Below are 22,335 nucleotides of genomic sequence, written 5' to 3' on the forward strand. Positions count from 1 at the left end.
ATCAAGTGAAATACTACTCTTTTACGCTGTGAATTATAATCCCATTTTAAATGGAAAAAGAAAAACGGGAGACGACTTTTTCCCCCGGGAGACAAGAAACGGGGGTGGTAAGAAAAATATCCATCACATCACACAGCCTCCCAACCCCATGCGCATCCTTGTTTCTTATTGCATTAAAATGGCAGCAAAAAAGTCTAGAGAAAAATTGAAACAACAGCACAGTAAAAGTACAATTAATAATCCCATTTCTTTAGCCAGGGAAGGTTCTTTAAAATTGCCTGTATATACTCGTACGTTAGGGGATGTATAAATCAGTATTTGTGCTGAAAAATAGTCGAGCCTTATGAGGACTGCTCTACGCTTCTTTCTTTTAGATAAAGATATTTGTAATGAGCTTGAAAATGTGGGTGAATTAAAATGAAAATAAAAAAGCTGCAAAAAGGAATAAGAAAAGGATCCCACACTACTCACCTCCTTTCTCGTTCCGTTCATATTTTTCCCTCTTATCCTTTGCGGTTTGGATTTTCAGGGATCGCAAAATATATGGGTTTTATTATTTATCTCTGGTGAAATTGAAGGAGCCTACAAATAAAAAGGATCTCCATTAAGGTGCAGCCACAATAGTTGTTGAAGAATCAGCTCTTCCAGCTGGTCTAAGAAAAGGAGCAGGATCAGAAAAACATGGGTGATTTCGGACAGTTTTCAACAAAGGACAGAAAGAAGATTCGGGGAGACATTGCATTGCATGTCTGGAACCCAACTGAACGCTTATTTTGAAAACCTTGAAGCAGCTATGGTTAAGTATGGGTTAACTCTTGGTCACATCTACCATATGGATGAGACGGGGTTCATACAGCCCCAAATAAGTAGCCAAAACATGTTGTACCCACTTGGAAACGAGAGGTCGGGAAAACAGTAACTGCTGAGCAGGGGTAGACAGTGTGAATGGCTCGCGCAGTGAGTGCTACAGGTCATTATATTCCACCATTCTTGATTTTTGCCAGAAAACGTAATGATCCCCTGCTCATAAAAGATGGACCTACAAGTAGCGAAGTCAGGGTTACTGATTAGGATTACATGAATACTCCAACGTATTTTAAATGGTTGGACAATTTCAAAAAGTACATATATAAACCCTTCTCCAGAAAGACCTGTGCTGTTAATACTTTATAACCACACATCCCATATCAAGGATAACAACATTCAAATGTTGAGTCTTCCACCATACAGCAGCCATAAATCGCAGCCCCTAGATAGAAACTTTCTCAGACCATGATTTTACTGCGGATGACTGGAGTGTTTGCCACCCTGGCCTTTCTAAAAGCATCCACGATCGACAATGCTGTAAACGGTTTCAGCGCTAACAAAAATTCATAGCTTTCGATGTGGATGAAGAGGCTGGTGTGCTTCAAGAAGTGAATGCTAACAGGCAGGCCCCGACAGTTGAATGGAAAAAAGACAACGGTTCAACTCGGCCAATGGTGATCCTGTCTACAACGCCTACTATCAGCAATCCACAACAAGCAATAACGAGATCCAGCAACTACAAAAAAAGGATTTTCTGCTTTCAAAGTACAATGAAAACATAATTTTCTTTTCCGATTTTCGTCGTCAAAATCGTTGCTGTTCACAACGATGAATTCGAAGGAGTGTTCTTCAAGAGAGTTCCTAACACCCTACGATTTTCGGAAATTCATCATCATCAACGGTATCCGGTCTAGGCCTGCCTGAATAAGCAATTCCAGACATCCCGGTTTTGCACCGAAATACACCAATTCGATATCCCTAAAAAGTGTCTGGCGCTTCATTTCAGGCAGGGTCTGCCTCGTCTTGTTTTTCTGCCATAGATATTGCCCTTATAGACTTTCCGGGCTGGATCATCCTCATCCATACAGATTAAATGACCCGCCACCGGAATCTATTGAGCCGGATTTTATCCACAACTAGACGTCCATGGTATCGTTCATAGATTTCATCGTTATTAAGGCTCCGGAATCGTTCGTCCTCATGTAGGAGGCCAAAAATTCTTCGGACGATTCTTCTCTCGCACGCAGTCAAGGGTTCGTATCAATGATAACGTCCTTCAGGTGGTTCTGAAGATTATTCGTTGATGCTTCATCTCCAGGACTCTCTGTTGACTGCGGTTATTGTGGCATATATTTCTTTCTCATAGGTGTTACGGAGGGCTGTGTTGTGGATGGCTTCAATATTAACTGTCAATTGTTTGTCAGAGGGGATTCTAGGAGGTGTTGTTCGAGCCCGGAGCACTATGCCAACGAGATAGTGATCCACGTCTTTATTGGCCCCCGAATGTGTTCTGACATTCATCAACAATCAACGTTCAATCAACACGTGGTCAATTTGGTTGAAAGTGGTCCCGTCTGGAGAGGCCCATGTTTGTTTTTGGACCACTTTCCACGCAAACCAGGTACTTCCAACAACTATTTCGTGTGACACTGCTAATTAAATTATCCGCAGTGCATTATCATTGGTATCCTCATGTAAGCTATGGGAGCCAACGTATCGCCTGAATACGGGCTCTGGTCTCTATTTGGCTGTTAAAATCCCCAAGTATGGTCTTGATATCATACCTGCGGCAGGCTTCGAGGGTTCGTTCTATTGCCTCGTAGAAGGTGCAGTCTCCTCTGTAGGGGCATCAACGTTAATGAGACTTATGTTTCCAAATTTGCCTCCCAAGCGCTCTTACATCAGCCCTATTTCGGGAAAAGGTATTGGCAGCTCTGCATAGGAAGCGCACGTTCCATGAGAAAATGCGCAAATCGTTATTCCATTTTCGGCAACGTCGTCCTTTAGTTATCAGTCCAGTCCGAGGCTCCTGCTGTGGCTTCGTAACAAGTTGTTTTCCATGTAGGGTTCTCAGTCCTATCCAACCCCCAACCTGGAGGACCACTTGGTACAATTTTTTCTGCTTTTAGACGCGGGACCCTCACCTTCATCTTTCTCCGTTTGCAGATTTTCGTTAAGAAAGAGCTTCCAGCGGTCATCACGTGGAGATAGGGTTTGGTAGTAAAGCTGTTGGTGTTGGTTCAGCAGGCGTGCTGATGCCCCATCATGGCTACCGATCCCCGTTTCGCCCAGGGATCTATACTACCCCTTGACCGCCATATCTCCATTGGACCCGATAAATTGCTAAAGAAAAACGTGCGAGTTTCTACTCCCACCTACCCCACTCTAAATTTAAGTGAAAAATAAAAGGCATTAGTAACCAGCTTTAAATAGTCGCTAGCTGAAAATACCCAATAAGTTAAAGAACCATTATCCTTTGATAATGTTTCGTGATAGAAGTTTTACTCAACAAGATCCTTCTTCGCAAAACGCTTTGAATTTTTCTAGGTTTTTCTTATTTCGTATTTTTAATACGCCCAATGACGAAAAAATTAAGAAAAGAAGACAGTTTTTACGTTCGCTCTATATTTTTCCAGCAGTACACATCCTTAATAAATTTTCACCCCTAATACAAGCACCCACCCCACAATTCACATTATCTCGCTTAACCGCCATCGCATTAAAGTCGGCATCGCATCGATATCATCTTGTCGTTAGGCCATTTTTGGCACAAGACGCACCTTCCACCCACCGTTAAAAAAATATATCCTTTCATGCCACTCCTTATGTATAAATCCATCATAGGGAGGGTGATTCGAAAAAATCTATCCCTGGAAGACAATCAGGAGTTTCGAACTAAACAAAATATGGAAAAATTTTCCATGAAATATCACCGCCCTTCCTACACCCCACTGCAATTCACTGTGTACTTTTTTTCGACCCCTTTCTGTACCCTTTCTGAAGGGAAGTAAAACAGGAGAATGAAGAGCCTTGTGTGGGATGAGGGTGTTCTTTTATAGGTTTCAAAGTAATATTAGTGAAATGAAACAAAAATCAGCGCGCGGACCCCTTTGTTTTTTTTTTTTTGTTTTTTTCGTTTGCTATAAGATTGCTTTTTTGTTTTCTTCCTCTCCTTTTGAAGGAAGCATCACGCTCTTAGCTATTTTGGGATGGGTACAATTCTTATAGGGAAAATAGGTAGTAGTCGTGAATACATCCACCTTCTAGGAGCGATTCCACCCTCACCTCAGCGCATCGTCAATCTTTCAGCCATTATTCATAGAGGCTATTTCTTTCGCCTCCTTTTAGTCCGCGCTTTTTTGCGTATCCATCGACTGTACAAAGACTGGCCTGAATCCCTCCATCTAATTTACAGTATCGTTTCTACCGTTGCTATTGCCTGCGATGTTTGCACTCCAAAAAACCCCCCTAACACAATACACAGCGTTCCTACTTGTATTTCTTCGTAGTCGTATTTTATAAAAGAGTGTATAAAAACGAAGATGGAAATTTTCCGAAAGGTCCTTCTTTCACAATTTTCTCGGGGGTGATTTGATGCGTCTCCGCTTCTTAAATGCCTAGCAAAACTGGCTCCTTTTTATCCCCGGACCGCTATGCCTCCTGACCAACTTAAAAACAACCCTCTTTTTCCTTCATTCGAATCGACCCGTGCTTTAATTCAAAGTTCTGTTCCTTTTAAAATCGCTTAAAAATACAATTGGGGATGGGAAGTCGTGTCCTTCCTAATGAATGTGAACGGTATCCTTCTCAAAAGGCAGCGAGTCGTCACAACAGCGATGGTGATGATGATGATTACAATTTTTGGCGATTTTCGGTTGAATGAAAATGTAGGACGCGAAAAACAGCACCAGCACTATGTATAGCTAGCTAAGGAACAAATTGGAGACGGACAGGGAGGGTCGAGAAATATGAGGCAAACGGAAAAACGGTGAGAATGATGGGGACTCTACAATTCTTCTTGATATCACTAGCCCGTCTTCTTTCAATCTTAAAAGGAAATAGATAGAATGCTGGCAAGGCGCTGAGAATGCTAATTCCTCTTCATACCATGGACCATCCATTTCCGTCGTTATTTTCCCCGGGAAAATTTTCAAAGGAAAAAAACGTCGTCATGTCTTCCATTATCGCCACGTCATTGCCGATATTAACGTTACCGTTAACTTTACTATGCGAACTCGTTAAAGTTCTTCACCACTCCACCAAAGAAAGTAGGGCCCAGAAGGGGGGAACCAGAACCCAAGTGCTGGTATCACTGGGCCTCTTGTTGCCGTCAATCCCACATTCTGCTTCGAATACATTTTTCTTTTGTACCAACGCTCCGGTCGGTCGTTCGGTCTTTTCTTTCGTTATATCTGTAATATGTAGATGCTTTTCGCAATCAACCATCTACCCCCGGCCTTCTCCGCCGTTTCCAATTAGAAAACCGCCTCTACTCCTTTTTTTAATTGACACCATTTCTCTTTTGGTCATGTTGAATAGAATGACGCGTTTCAATGGGAAAAAACGAAAGCAATTTTCCCCCCGGTATAGAATAAGAAAAAGATAGAATAGTACAGGACCAAAAGGAAGGGAATATGGTTGCTTTCCCTTCCTAAAGGAGAATGTCCAAGATAGAGGGTAGAAATTCATCTGTAAGCAAGATGATAGGCATGAAGCATTTAAAAACATGGTTTTCGACTTCTTATCATTATTGTCTATACTATCAAATGCTCCTTACCTTCCGCCTTCGACTCCTTGGAAAACTGTTCTTTTATACTTTCCAGGAATTACAGGCGACTATGCCTTTTCGATAGCTTACTTCTTTCAGGTTATGCCGAAAACTGGGTAAAGAAATTTTTTGTAGCTTAAACTGGTTTCTGATTTATATCAGGCACGAGATTATCAATTAATAAATCGAGCTGTAAAACGGGGGCAATTCTTTGCAATAAACTTTAAACTGATTTCCGGGCTTCGTATGAGGCATATTCTGCTAAATTCTAAATCGTTGGTGGTGACCAAAACTTTCTTTTTCTTTAGCCTTTGTCCCGTTCACAAGCGAGGTCAGCGTGTCGTGATCGGTTGCGCCATTTTGTTCTGTCATATACCTGATCTAAATGCAGTTGCGGAGCTTTCAAATCACCATCCAGCGTATCAAGTCACCGTTTTTTCGTCCTTTTGGTCGTTTACCATCGACTCCGATGTTCATACCAATCTTGGCAAGTGAATTCTCTTTAGCGCGAATTACGTAATCATACCATCGACCGGTGCAACCCCATTTTGATCGTGGAATAGAAACTATTATTGACATTTTTTTACAAAATAGCGGCGAATTTTGTTGAAGTAGTAGAAGTAGTAGCAGTAGTAGGTGAGTAGTAGAACATCTTAGATTTCTCACTTAATCACATCATTAAGATGTCTATGACTCGTTACTTTTGATTATGTTGGGCAATAAAGTGCCTATATTGAAAGTCAAACAAAATTACCCTTGCATATAGAAATTAAAGATAAAATCCAAGTCCATTGGGTGAACTAGATATACATTTTATAACCACATGCTAAATCGCGAAAGGCAGCCAGATTAGAAGTGACTATGACCCTGCAACATTTCCCAAAGTTGGGCCTTCCTATAGGAAAATTTATAAACGGTTTTTGAAAAACAAAAACAATCATGCCCCGACTTATTTGTCTGGTTCAAGTACACATATATATGGGTGTATTTAGAGAATTCTGGTCGAACCGTCTCCCCGCCCTTCCTAAGAGAATTCCATTCACCTTCTGAACAATATGCCAATGGATATCTGGCCCGTAAGATGATATTGTTATTCGATTGAAATTGTAAAGGCTAAAGTAATCCGGTGACACCAGCCATTGTCACTTTCCATGTTCTCTTTCCATATAACAGCACAAATAGATCTGACCCTGACTTGTCAGACTGAGAACCTTGATTTTGTGATTGTTTACCGTCAGTTCGACCCTGCTGGATTACTTCCCTAAATGCAGAACCATTTGATGAAGGTCCATAACTCGATAGGGTACTCCTAGTTAAGCGAAAGCCCTCTCGAAATAGATAAAAGGAAGCAAAACTGGAATTTAAACACCCCCCCCCCCCCAATCCTACAGTGATCTGCAAAGTATTGATTTGATCCGTACAGAAGGATCCAGAGCAGAAACAAGCCTGTTCTCTATCGATGAAGCTTTCGAGATGTGGCCTAATACAATCCAGGATTATTTCATCCAACGTTAAGGAGCACGAAAGTGTCCCTCCAATTATTGCACTCAAGACTAGAGAGCCCACATACGGAATCTGGACGATAAACTTCTTTTTAAGGTTTTAGACTTTTCTTAAACCCACAACAGGCTCTTCGGCAAGTTATTCCAACTTGAATTGCTCCTTCAGAGCAGTAGAAATTCCTCCTGAGTGCGAAAGTCATAAGTTTTGCCTACGCTGAATCATTTCAGCTCGAACATGACATCCCCTTTCTGGGTTTTTTAGATTCTGTTCACATATCTAAGTATTGCTGCGTAGGATAAATTTCCCTCACTGGAGATAAAAATCACCTCTGGAAAAATTTGCACTTTTGCTTTTCCTTTTGCTTTTTTCCGGGTAACTTTAGTCCAACCATCGTTTTCGTTCGTCTCGGGCTTCGCAACGCTGGCCGACTTTCCTATATTCGCTATATGCTTTCCTTCATCTGAACTATTAGTGCTGGTTTTCAGAATTGTCCGTCCGCCTTTCTTTCTTTTAGGGAACTGCTGCTTATTTAGAGGATCCCCCTCTTTTTCGCGAACTCGGTTATTTCGCCGTGATTCGATAGCAGGGCGGTTAGGCGTCACTTGGATTGCATATGACACTATTTGCACACCTAGATTTGGCCCATCCTCCATCTGTGATCTATTATAAAGGACTCTAATAGAGGGCTACTATTAAGGACAAGCAAGACGTGCACTAAGCCATAAAGAATATGGTGAAGGACCATATTCTTTATGGCTTAGTGCACGTCTTGCTTGTCCTTGATAGACCCTTGATGGTCCCTCACCTTATTCTTTATGGCTTAGTGCACGTCTTGCTTGTCCTTGATAGACTCGGACAGTTTTTGTAAGCTGAAATAGGCTCTATTGGCTGACAATAACCGTGCGCGGACTTCATCATGGTAGCTGTTATCGGTTGTGATTTTCGACCCTAGATAGGAGAAAAGGTGGTCTCCTCCTCCTCCTCCTCCTTCTCACAAATCTAAATCACTTGTAGCATTATATGCCACGGTGGCCAAGTTGTCCCCCATCAAGGCACTGTGGTCGAGGGATATCGACGACCGGGACCCCACTTGCTCATTCCAAAAACCGGCCGGTACTAGGATTCCGAGCCCCTGCACCGTAAGTTTCCTCCTGTTCTCGTCTTCCATGGTAGTTTTATGTTCTGGGCATCCTTCCCATAGCTCATAGGCCAGTCTGTCTGTCATACGCATTTTTTATCGGAGACGGTTAACGTGATTGACGCTAAATTTGTTGAAAAGGTGGGAACTGTGAACGCTCACGCATACACTGAGTTACATCATTCTACGTCATTTAAGCTAGGGTCCCCATACATACAAAAGGGAGTGTAATTTTTTCTATCACCAAATAAAGTCTAGTTACCACGGCATCTAGAAACATACCGTTTTCTTTTCATGAACCACATAGGTTTAACTAGTGAAGTACACACCATTATAATTGTAGATTTTTTTCGCAGAAAACGGGAAGGAAAAAAAATCCAAGCACATATAACCCCTTAACAGGCCTGGCGAGGGAGGGGGTGGAAAAGAGAGGGGATTCTCCCCGGCCCTTTATAGATATTTCAATTTCAAGAAGAGATAATATGAGGGCTCGCATAATTTTAACTCCAGCTTCGTATAATTTTCACCCTGAGGCCGCCTTTTTCGTATAATTTTCACCCCGGGCTCAGATTTTCTCTCTACGGTCCTGCCCCTTAAAAGTACATTCATATTTCATGGAATTCAGCAAAGAAAGAATAATTTTTGTACCGATAATCACGAAATTTGATGGGAACGACTACGACAAGTTAAAGGAGGAGGCGGGAGGGGATCCCCCCCGATCCATTCACCGAATGTAGTCGTGTGGGGTATCAAATGAAGGGTCTTAGTACTTTCCGAAAGCGGTCTCAATTTTGACATCGACACTGAATAAAAATTCAGGCTTAAAACCGGCCGAAGCTAGACTAGATTTTGCCTAGGAATTGAGGTAGACCTAAGTCTGCCACCCACTTGATAGCCTAGTCTGTCATTAAGTGGATGGCGGACTTAGGACTTCGAGTCCCACCCACTGGAAGTCAGTTGATTCAGTTGAAGCTTTTCTAAAGTGTCATAATCTGTACTAGCCGATTAAAGTGTTGCCTACTAGGTGTGGCTAGATCGTTCGTCATGATTATAAAATGAATTCCCGAAAGCATATCGTGCTTGATTCACTAGCATTGCCTTTCCAAATCTGCCCCAGATATACAAATAGCCGTTTTCGGTAAATCTTTTGGGGCTACAGAGATTTGATGATACGCCTTGCGTTGCAGAAGCCAAATGGCATTTTGGAGTACTCGAAGGGAGATACAGGGATTTGATGATACGCCGTGGCCAGATCCATGGTCGTAAAAACACGACAGTTTGTTGAATAATGCGCAAAGTCATGGATGAGCGGAATAGGGTATCGGTCGTGAATTGTCTTAGCATTCAGACGCCTGTTTAGCTTAGGGACTACATGGAGTGGAGATGACCTACAGATATTGGAAGGTCCACAAAGTCTGCTTCATAAGATCTTCGAACCCTTTCTTTGCAACAGGCAGCTTCTGATGTAATAGGGGACGCACCTTTGAAAAAATACTGGAGCCAGTAGTGTTGATGTTCAGCAGTGATTGTTGGCACTGTCCTCAAAAACAATAGAAAGAGTGTCGTTTACGCAGGTGGAAATTTTCCCTGACAACTTGAACGAGGTTGCGGAGTCTATCAAGGCTCCATTCTGCAGATCCACCAACAGCCCATAGTGACATAGGAAGTCTACACCTGGCCGTGTTGGACGAAGTACGGGGAGAACTAACACCTCCCGCAGGTGGAAATTTTCCCTGACGACTTGAACGAGGTTGCGGAGTTTATCGGAGCTCCATTCTGTAGGTCCACCAACAGCCCATAGTGACATAGGAAGTCTACACCTGAGTGTGTTGGACGGAGTACGGGGAGAACTAACACCTCCCTGGCGGTGTCGACCAGAAAGCAACGTCTGCTCAGAGGGTCGAAAACTGTACGGCGACATGGAACTGCGTCAAATTTGTACGACTGTCTTTTGAAAGTTAGGGTTGGGGGGTTTAATACTAGTAACGCCTACGAACTTTTCAGCCCACGTGTACATTTAATGCATTTTTAATAAACTAGACGACAATATTTAAAATAAAAATAACAAAAGCTTTGAAAAGGAGTCGACAAAATGTAATCCCACAGCATCAGATAATATCCTTATAATTAAAATGTTGGCACTCTATAGAGTAAACTAAATTATTTGGAAAACTCTTTTCCTTCTTATCCTCCTTGGATCATCCTTTTATTATGATTATCGTTTGATGTTTAATTCCACTTAATTTATAATATCTAAAAGCGAGAGCCAATACAAGTGCACTTTGTATCTTATTCTATTAAAAGAATAACAATTATCTGCTCATTTCTTTCTTTCAGGACCTTCATAGCTTCTTATTTTCTTCTTGTGCTTTCATTGCCCACAATTACCAATATTATCGTCATCGTCACCATCATCTCCTTCAGCATAGTTAGTCATCCTTAAGAAATATATATTCTTATCTCGTTACTTTAGTTCCTTATCCTTATTAAGCACTTTTGCTTTGGGGATACTTAGTTAAATGATTTAAGAGAGATGATTCCTTAAAATGAAATTGACTTCAGTGAATAGATAAATTGGGTCAAATAAGACTAGAAAAAAAGGTGAATCCCAATTTTTGGAGTAATGATGGCCAGTTGTATTTATAAAATGAACGTGATTGTTATCGGAGTCTTGGACTTTTCAGCGATAATACCAATTGACGGAGAGGTTAAAAATTTGGTTTGAAGCAATTGAAAATATGTACATCTTCGGGAAGCTCTTAAGAAACGCCACTCATCGGACTTTTTTCAAAAGTCATAAAATGCAAGGACACGAAATTCTACCTGAATCTTCTGTGGTGCGAACCCCCTGTTTGGAAAACAGGAAGCACACACAAGGACATATAACACGGTACTCTAATAATCGCTACTGGTACGATGGACTCTTTTGGATATTATATAAACACATCGACCTAACATACCAGGGAGAGGTCATCATCTGTCCATGTGAGAAAACCGGTCAAATCAGTATGCTAATTAGGATACATCCTTGTGCATATATTTAACGGAAGGGAGAAGAGCCTTCCGTTCGTCCTTGTGGACGTCCGGGCCGAAAATATTTTGGATACGATGAAAAGACATCAAACATATCAGGTAGAGGATATTATGTTCAGATGTATTCGCAATCCCTTACCTTAACTATGATTTTATAGAGAAAAAAAAATATCCTTGCAAGGAGGCGAGGAAGAAAGGTCGAGTTGAATAGTCGTGAGTTACAATGCGAAAGGAGTTTGATAGAAAAATTTCCCATGGAATTGAAGCTGTGTATGTCCAGCTTGAAAGGTGATTTAATATGCAAGGATCTTATGTCCTCAATTATTGTTATATTTAACGAAACTTAACCCTTAAAGAATCCATTAAGGTGATCTATTTTTTCTTTTTCATTCGCTTCAAATACAGGAGTCTTATTTTATAGATTTATGCAAATGGAATTTACATGAAGGACTCTGGTTAGTCCGACGGTTGAGTTTTTTATCCATCAGAATTTACTCCATTCTATGATGCAGATTCTGAGCTAGGACTAACCTATCCCAATACACAACTTACGTCCAAATTTTTTTAGCCTATCTCTTGTTTGTTTACTTGAAGGACGTTTCTTGAGAAGATCCTGGAGGAAGTCCCTTGGCTCTATCTCAGAATATGTCGATCGTATTTCCCGCTCCTAATTACTAGTCGACTGGTTACATTTGAACTTTCAGGCAGGAATAACTTACGCTATTGACCTTTGGGCTTAAAAAAAAAATATTGTAAAAGGAAATAACGTTGAAGGACATCATAGAACATACACCACATAGGGAGACCAGAAGCGACATTAACCCTTCCATCCTTCATGCATATTTGGTACTCTTTAAAAATTATGTGATCGCTGCGATTTACCGAAAATAACTGGACAGACCGGTTAGGTCAGTTTAATTTCAAAGGATATTCCAATTCAGGGTCCATGCAAATCATGTTCGGAAGTGTATCCCTTTTTGGACGAGGGCGATCTGTAATCAGATAGCCTATGGCCTTAATGTGGTGAAACTGGTTTGGCCCAGTAGACAGGGAATTAATTATATTCAAAAAATTTTCGATAGTTTTTTTCAATGTCCTTAGGTAATATGGTCAAGCGTGTACATATGTATTTTACCGGAACAAAGCTTTAAATAATGTACCTTTATCCTTGTTCCCGAATGCAATTAGAAGACATACTGAACCGTGAATGTAATTATTCGTTATTTAGTAGGACCTACAGTCATGTATATGATGTAGAGAATGATACCGGATCCTGACTACGGAAGGATTTCAGAAATAAATGGATTTAGATAGACCGAGGTTGTCTGTGCAGCATCATCGTTTCAACGATTTTTATTTCGTGGATTAAGGTGATTACGTGCTGTAACGTGAATGTGTAATTTAATAAGTTTGCAAATTTAAAAAAAGGACATATGATCATGTATAAGACAACCAATATTTGGCTAAATGGTGTATAGTGAAGTACTGAACGGTTCTGATTCAACGAGTTTGAAAGTTGTCCGGCACGCGAAAATCCGAACAAAATTCACCAAAAATCGTTTATTCAATATTTACCAATTTAATGTTGCCTGCCAACCTCCCATTCCCCTTCCATCTTTTCCTGTTGTTTCCATATTAAATCAAAAAGTAAAGAAGGGAAAGAAACATAAATAGGGTGGACCAAGCGAAGATGATTCCCTAGCAATTTTTTTTCCTTTCTAATTCTCTGATCACTAATGGGCGCCATCGCTCCTTTCCCTCAATATAGTTACTAATGTATGTATATTATCATCACAATCACTACCCCCAACAACGCGATAACAATTCCTTCGTTTTTCGCCACCCTCTCAACAAAATACAATCGAGGCGGGCGTAGAAGCGTACACAAAAACGTTTCGGCAATACTACCCTTCCGTTCGTTCGTTTTTCCAACTTTGAAATATATTTTCTAAATATAAAAGAAGAGAGCGCGAAACGAAAAGAAAAATGACGGACGTGCTTGAATAAAAGGCATGGAGAGGAAAAAAGCGGAGAAAATTTTCTTGGAAAAATAATCAAGTACTTCGTCCATTTTATCGTCACAAACACCCCCCATTCCCACCCACTAGTCTCTCTCTCTCGTCCTTCCATTTACCAAGCGCTACATTCTTTATATTTCTGAATATTTCACTTCGCCTATACCATTTTATTAAGGAGGCGAAATGAAGAGAGCCTGCCAACAGCTATCCTATCCGCGCTCCTTGTTAGCCAAACACTTAAAAAGTTTTTTAAGGAAAGCAACCGAAAAACACTCAGTACCCATTCAATACAAGACAGCGGGTGAGCTGGCTGGCAGGGTGTTGTATTAGACAGGGCAGAATGAAAAGTTGTGAAAAACGAAACAAAAGACGGGGATGAGGGGAGCCCATGCAAAAAAAATATACTTATATATATTTCCAAGCTCCTTTCAGCTGGTCATCGTCAGTGAAAGGAGATAAACGTCGAGGAGCGCGGAAAAGTAAGTAAAAAGATGTCGTCACCACCGTCGCCGTCTTTCTCAACACAAGCATTCACCAAATTCCTGGAGTTGAAAAAATAATAAGAATTCTGCTAGCCCCGGTGAGCATTTAGACGAAGGCTTTATATCCTTAAACATCGAGAGTTTTGAAGGATCCCAAATGCGTGGGTTGGTTATACATAGCTGAGCGGGCAGTTTGAGGCCTTTTTAACTTCAGAATTCTGTTGCCTTTGGAAGGATGGAGCGCTTTTTTCCCTTCATCCTTCACTTTCATTGCTTTCTGTTTTATTTATTTTTGTGTTTATATTTTGTTTCCTGTGTCCAAGGATGTATCATCAATACATTTGCCTTTCTCTATAGAAGCAGTCTAATAAATATGTAGGCACTCAAACAATAGAAATGGAGAGCAGGGGGGCGGGGGTTGATTTGACAAAAGTCCCGGGAAAAATCGCAATGATAGAGTGGAGTAAAAGTTTTTCTTTTCGCTCAAGGCTAAAGTAAATGGCAAAAAAACGGAAAGATGGGGAGGAAAAGTGGTATTTACATTTTTGATTTAAGACAGGTACTTCGTTCTCCTTCTTCCTTTTCTTCAGTCTTTGTCCCGTTCACAAGCTGGGTCGGCTTGTCGAAAAGAGCTGTAATGATAGGAAGGGAAATAGGAGATCAGGTCGATCATCCTTAGTGGCCGATAACGACCTAGAGGGCAGAGCTATCCCAAAAATCTAAACAATTTGGCTAAATTGACCGTGAAGGTCCGCCCACAAAGATTGAAGCTCCATCAAAGTGCTCGGTCGACACGTTCTTGCACGCCTTTGTGCTAGCCAGGCTCGGGAATGTGGGGGGGGGTCCTTTGAGCGCTTTGATCCCTCACGCTTCATTACTCAAAACAACGTGCCTTTTCCGATGCATGGGTCCGCACCGGATTTTAAATTCGACTTTACAATGAATTTCGCGACGGCCTATCGATGGACAAACAGAACGCGAGCTAACGTTGGAAAATAGAAAAGAGAGAGAAAAAAAAAACCGGCTCGACCGCGCGCGTGGAGCCGTAAGTCTCCGGACTGCCGAGTGCCGCGATCAAGGAGGGGAAGATCCACGACGGATCACCGTTTCAATTGCTGTCTCTTCCGCCTCAGATCTTGTATGAGGCGCAGCCTCTGAGGTTCCCACCCTTCCTCGACATCCTCAGGCCAGTTATTCATTTAGAGGATGTCCCTTAATAGAAATTCCGCGGGAGTAAGGAGGAACGAAAGGGAGGAAGTCCTCAAACTACGATAGGATTATTCAATCAACATGGTTCTTGTTCAAGCATTCAATAATTATTACAAGGCCCCACGTTGGGCGCCATTTGTAATGATAGAGTTTCAATCTTTGTGGGCGGACCTTCACGGTCCATTTAGCCAATTTGTTTAGATTTTTGGGATAGCTCTGCCCTCTAGGTCGTTATCGGTCACTCAGGATGATCGACCTGATCTCCTATTTCCACTCCTATCATTACAGAGCTTAACCATTTTGTTTTATCAAAAGTCTGATCTGGATGCAACCACGAGGCTTTCAAATCCCCATCTAGCGAATCGAGCCACCGTAGTTTCGAGTGGCCTTTTGGTCATTTATCGTCGACTTCAACGGTCAAACCAATCTTGGCGAGTGAATTCTCTTAAATGACCATACCATCGAAGACGCCTTTCTCGCAATTTCACGATCCACGATCGGTGCAACCCCATATCGATCACGGATATCCTCATTTCGGACGTGATCAAAGGGTGTCACGCCACTAGTCCAATTCTATTTTTCAAAAATATTTTTGAAAAGTCAAAACATGTACAACATTAATAAAGAAAAAATCATTAGAATACCTTAACTGGTTGCTTTACAATTAATTCCCGAAAATGGGCGGGAAATTTACGCTTGACAGTAGAAGAACCTTAAGATGTTGAAATTAAATCCCGGCCAGAGGCCTATGTCGTTTAAGTTCATATTCCAGTTAGAGAAAGTGGGCATTGCAAGTCATACTGCCTAGGTTATGAGCGCGAAGATATTCTTGTCCTCTGCCCTGTACCTTGGTACTCGCCAATGAGTCCTTGTCACCCGTTAGTTTGCCACTTTTGAAAATTGTGTTCGAACTCATATGGCTTATTTTGCTACTAATCCAATTTGTTTCCTGGACTGCAATCATGCTCAATTTGTAAATCTCAAAGGAGGGTCTTAACACCTTCTGGTTTGTTCAGGGTCCGAAAAAATAGTCTGTAAGATGTTTGCTTCGTCCTCGTCGTTTAACCGTCCAATCCGAGGCAAATATTCCAGGTTTCTTGACATGGAGTAGTTTTTACGCGGATGGGTTGTCAGCCCATCGCGAAACCCCACAAAGGGTGGCCTCAATGAACCGGGGACTGACACTAAAGATGGCTGGGTTTTGTAAATTGGAACTGGGAGTAATTACCGGTGTAGAAAACTACTCTATCTTGGGGATCGAAGCGGCGGTTTTGGGATTGCAGGAATAAGAGAAGTTGAGGGAACAGATAAATACCAAGAAGATTGTCTTTAGCGTTATCAATCTACATGGCCTGAACGATGAGGTGATTAGAGTGTGTCTGACATTGGTCAGGAAATTAATGGCCTGACGTATAGGATTTCATTGGAGATATATTTGGAATGGTCTTAGTTCTTGTAAATCTTTGTGCACTGGCGGAGGATCTTCCGTTCTCTCAAGCCTAGAGAGGGATGGTGAACTATCAGACCACAAGATGAAGCCAAAAGTGAGGAAAGATTTGATAAGCTGTCTGTAATAGAACAGCTTAATTTTTTGGGGCATTGGGGCACTGTATTTTAGAACGGGATACAAGGATTTCCAGGCGCATTTGCAGGGTTCAGTGCCTTCGAAATATGGGATACATGAGAAAGACAGGAGTTCACGATCACCTCTGAGTAGGTGACTTCCTCCAAAGTGGGAATGCGCGTATCACGGATTTCCAGGGAAACGACGGCGATTTCTCTCCTTATTTTTGGTGTGATCTTCATGTTGCCGCAAAACACAATTGTTTCACAGTTTCTTTGGGATTAAGGGAGAATTTTCAGCGGGTAAAGTATTCATAAAGTTCGTCCAAATAGGAATTCAGACGAGCTTCGTCGAGGGAAATATGTTTAATGAATGTGTAAAGGATCGAGTATGCCATTTCATTGGCAGCAGAAGAATGTCTGCGACAAAAATGGAGAGGTCGCACCATTCGAATCTGTTCCGACAGTCGGGCGGCATTATCAGCACTAGATGGCAATAACATATCAAGCCAGTTGGTGTTGAGTTGTCATCAGGTGCTGCTGAAACTTGGCCGACTGAACGAAACATTCCTGATGTGGGTGCCGGAGCACTCTAACATCGCCGGTAATGAGCGGGCTGATAGACTGGCTCGCCGAGGGTCTGGATCCACAATGGCGGGCCCAGAACCAGCTCTTGGAATCCGACCATCTACTGTCAAGTCTACTCTGAAAGGTGAAATTGCAAGGATTCACGCAACCGAGTGGAGAAATTTGGACTCTTGCCGGCAAGCGAAAATCCTTGTGAAGGAGCCTAGGGCCACTAGAGCGGCATTTTTGTTGTCCCTTAAGAAGTGGGACATGAAAACCCTAGTAGGGCTTTTAACGGGACACTGTCCCTTAAACTACCATATGGAAAAGATTGGGGTAGTGGTTTCGGCTGTGTGCAGCCAATGTGAGGAGGAGGAGGAAACTGCCCTGCACTTTTTATGCAGCTGCCCGGCATCCTCAGATCTCAGACGAAGACACCTTGGCAAGGTTTTCTTCAATGAAGAATCTGCACACTCTCTGCCTCTTGAGAATGTTCTCAGATTCGCTAAAGCCTGCGAATACCGTAGGCGGGAAGCCATTGAATAGGCAACTTACGGGGATAGTACAATGGGCCTAATAATGGCCTGAGTGTTCGGAGCTGCGGCTCCCCCCATTTAACTAAACTAACTAACTAAAGGATCGAGTAATCTGCGTATTCTAGGATTTTAATGGAATTAGGGTCAAGACTCGGTTTAGGTAGGTCAGCGGTGAACATAGAAAACAGAGTGGCTGAAAGGACTGAACGCCTGCTGGACATATGTATGAGAATGAAAGATGTTGTTGGACTGGAATTGATTTGGGATTTAATAGCGAGACCGTATTGCCATACAGAGTCGAAAACTTTTCTTAGGTCTAGGAGCCAAGCTATGGTTGGAGTCTTCTAGTGAATACCCAGAAGAATGTCCATTTTAAAGACAAGAAGCTATTGTGTGCTTAGGTCGGTTTGCACACTAGAAGTGTGCGATTTTAGTCAAAGTACTAATCGATAATGGACTTAATGGTCCGCTAGAAGATTTTGGCGGAGGATGAAAGGATGGAGGTAGGCTTGTAGCTATCTGGATTAAGAGAGTTTTCATTTTTGTGTTTTTGAGATGTTATATGAATATTCTTCCAATAATTGGGAAAATTGCCGTTGAGGAGGCAGTAGTTAATAATTGAGGCAAGAAAGGTGGAAATGCTTGGAACACTTTTTTTTAGGACTATGTATGGAATTTTGTCAGGACCCACCGATTTCTTGTGTTTCGACGTCACGATTGCCGCGGTGACCATGTTCGGTGTGACAAAATAGATGGATAAGATGTTCTCTCGGCGATCCGGGTAATTCAGGTCATAAGATGGGATCCATTGAAGTCGGAAAATTGATTCGTTGACCTAGGTTGCGAAAACCTGGTTGCGGATGTGCATTGTGCAATGATGTGCTTTACTAGGATGGGGATAGTTTGAGGTAAGATTGGGACTTTTTGGGTTGTTTTACCCAGGCGAGGACAAATTTTTCTGATTTCCCTGAAGGTACCAGGGTTTAATTCGATTTTGAAGAAGCGTTTGTGGAGGTAGTCGGTATATAAGGTTAAAATTCGTTGGCGGATTCTTCATCGAGGTGAGAAGACTGCGGAGAATATCTATTTCTAAATAGTCTCCGCCAGAAGGTCTTTTTGAATTTGATATTGTCGAGGATGTTATTGGGGAGAGACATGAGGTTGCGGTAGTTCTCAAAATAGTGTCCGTACTATTAGAACTACAAGGCGGCAAATAGGAAGCACCCACACTTCCCATGTTCATGGGATAGTCGCAATCGCGAGCAACACTACAAGCGGTGAACTTGGTCGCTACGAGACAAAAACACGCCTCCTGAGTTCACCATTACGAATACTTCTCTCTCGTTTCACGGGGCAAAATTATTCTTCTGCCTTTCCATATTAAGCTCGGCCTTTTGACGAATTTCGTTAAAAAGTTGTGAGCTGATGGACCAGTGATGCTATATCTGAAGCAGAAAGTCAAAATTGCACCTGCCAAGGTTGAATCTGGCATTTTCGATGGACCTCAGATCAGAGTGCTGTACAGGTATGAAGACAATGCATTCAGTGGTTGTTTTTCTCAACTTGAATTACAAGCGTATAAGGATATTGAAGCCCGGATTACGTGGAAAAAATCAACAGATTGGTGGAGAAGTGAGAAGAGACGAGACAAAGATGTTAATTTAAAATAATCAATTTCGATTTTCAGGTGCAAATATGACCATCAAGATGCATTTTCTCTTCAGTCATTTGGACGAAGGAAAAAATCTATTTTTTTTTCCATCAGGACACTAAAACTAAACTCGATTTAAACCTGAAACTTTCAGTGTAAACCAACGTAAGTGGAGATAATTCAACTTCACAATTCTTCCCCATTATTTCTTTAGAGTTTAGATCAATCTTCTTCATTCCATCTTACCCACCCCTTTGAATAATTTTCGAAATTCAAGCATCAGGACTTTTTTTCATCAGTCCATTATATTCTAAGAAATTGTCCCTGCCCCCTCGTCCATAGCAGCGCTTAAAGGGCTTTTCCTTAAAAATTGAAATATGACAGATGGATATGAAAAAACAACTGTCTTTCTCCTTATCAACGTCTTTTTCCTGCGGGATTTCTTTTTTCATCCACCCCAAATTCTCTTTTCCCCCAAACTGTTCTATTATTTTCCAACAACTCGTCCGTCTTCTTATCATTAAAATCTTCACAGCCACCAAGAAAGGAAATTTTGATTTTCAACCCGTTCAAACCCCTCTCTCCCTTCCATAACTTATGCCCGCCTTTTTTCCCTTTTACTTTTCCAATTTTTCCGAAGCCATCCCTTATTGTTGTTGTTGTTGTTGTTGTAGTTGGCGCTGCTTTTAACGTGGGGTTTTTATATTTTCTTCCTTTCTTTGGAATTGAAAAGAAAAGTATATATTCCAAACACTATGAAGGAGTCTTCCGTGCCTCTCCTTAAATTTGTTCTTATTGCTGGGCCCACATTGTCGATTTTGTTGCTGTTGTTGTTGTTGTTGTTGTTGATGCTTTAGCTGCTGTTATTGTGGGTGCTATGAAGGACGTAAACGACGGCGACAAGACGGCATGGCATGGTGTATAATAACGAAAAATTATTCAACAAATTTCATTCTCTTCCGATACAGAAAGAGTTTGGAAAAACCTCCATACAATGATGCTTCGGGAAAAACGCGGAGAAATAAAATTTTCTATGGAACGTTTATGGTGGTATGGGGAGGGTGCTAAATTTAAGGGTAAAATTATTTCTTGATCGGTTTGAAGTAGACATTCATTTAAATGTGGTGGTAGAGGGGTCGAAGGTGATTTGGTGGACACAGAACGATTACTTGCAGTATTCTTTCGTAGGAACAATTTAATAAAGTTACTGATATCTTTTGCTTTTCCAGGAACTCCTAGCATTCGTTCAATTTTCCAATATGAAATTATCCTTAACTTAAAGATGATGATATGCAATATCTACTCAAAGAGCTCAGTTTGCTCAATTCCAGCTCTCTAAGGGCAGAAAAAATTAAGCGTCCTGAATCAATCACTAGAAATCTTTACATAAAACGGGAACAACACATTTTCTAGGCTATATTTAAACTTTTGCAAAAATTTGCTAGATATGCCTCAACTGTTTTGTTCCATGTAGTTCTGAAGCAACCCACTCACTGGCCAACCGGTGTAACGCTCACTACGCCACTCGGCAACAAAACTAGCGCGTTTTTTAAAAATTCAACGAATTTGTGCTCATGGATGGCTCATGGCTTCAAACTAGTCCTTTTTGCTATTGACGAAAGGAAGAAGCCTGTTGTATATCACCCTCTCAAATATCTTCCGCATAGCGTCTAAAGGTCTAAAGGTCGATATGAATAGGGTGTGCCAGGTGGCTTTTGAGGCTTTGGTAGCAGAACCAATCTCTGCCTTACCCGCTTCAAATGCACTTATAAACCTACTACTTCGGGTTTCCCTGGAGCAAGGCCGAATTCATTCGCTTAACCATTGCAGCAATATACCAAGTCTCCCTTACGCCTATTCAACAGGGCATCCGGCAACAAGTGCCGCAACATCATCTGCATAACGAACTAGGTGCGACTTTTCTGTTCATGTACAGTCTTAGCTTAGATGGGTTCCTCAGAATCTCCTTTCCCTTTGTTTATCACCACGACTCTCAGCACCTTTTCTGGACAAGGAAAAAGGCGTTGAATGCTCCGAGCATCAACCGATGATGGAACACCAGTTGACATACCTCTGCTGGGATACCGTCAGGTTCTCTTCCTTCGTTTCTTTGATAGAGGAAACTGCATTTATATCCATATATCCTCTAGCGTGGCTTTGGCTGCTCCAAGATCCTAGATAAATCTCTCAATGTTCACCATCACAACATTTCATGCATAGGGAAAGAATGGGGCTAGTACACACCAAGGGATGACGTCAATTACTTTTAACGCGATGTATTGATGGTTGTTCGCGAGAAGTCCTCCATATACACCGCGCAAATGCTTCCTTCGCGGTCTGTTCTTTTTAAAGCTCGTTCTCACCGCGATTACTAAAATCCGGTTTTTTCTGAGTCTACATGAGACATGCCCCTAAGCCCCCCGACATTGAAGTCGCCTACAACCAAAATCCGCTTCTCAGTGTTCAGGATAGCGTCCTCTAGAGCATCAGCCCTGTGTCGAAAATCCTGCATCGTTTTATCCGGTCTAAGATAAACCCTGGAAAACGTTATCCCTACACACCAAATCCATACAAACCCATCGCCTCAGTTTGGGTCCTGAATTCGAAGTTAGGCCGTCCTGAACCTGGATGGCAGATATGTCGGGATGCCATGTGGCTGAGTCGTTGTTTCGCCACTGAGCGCTGATTAGTACATTTTATTTCGCAGCGAAGTGCGGTAGTAATTCGTGAGCAGTTGCACTTGTTAGCCGCGGCCCCCATTAATATAATATTTATATATATATATATATATATATATGTGAAAATGTAGGTGACGTTGAAGAACTTTACAATCCGCAAAGCTATTTTGCGTTTAAAGGCCACTTGGAATTCAGTTTCTCAGACTGTACTGCAATCGTTCTGGAAGAATCGTTCGGGTCACTGGTACCGATAGCACTGTCATAAAGATGGTGGAGGAAAGCGACTTTTAAGAGGAAAAAAGTAACCCTCTTGCTATTCCACGGCTTAGACAGGAAGACTAGGAAGTTCCAACTTCTGGATCAACCGGATTATGGCACAATA

Source organism: Hermetia illucens, chromosome 7, assembly GCF_905115235.1.
Source record: "Hermetia illucens chromosome 7, iHerIll2.2.curated.20191125, whole genome shotgun sequence".
NCBI classification, from domain to species: domain Eukaryota; kingdom Metazoa; phylum Arthropoda; class Insecta; order Diptera; family Stratiomyidae; genus Hermetia; species Hermetia illucens.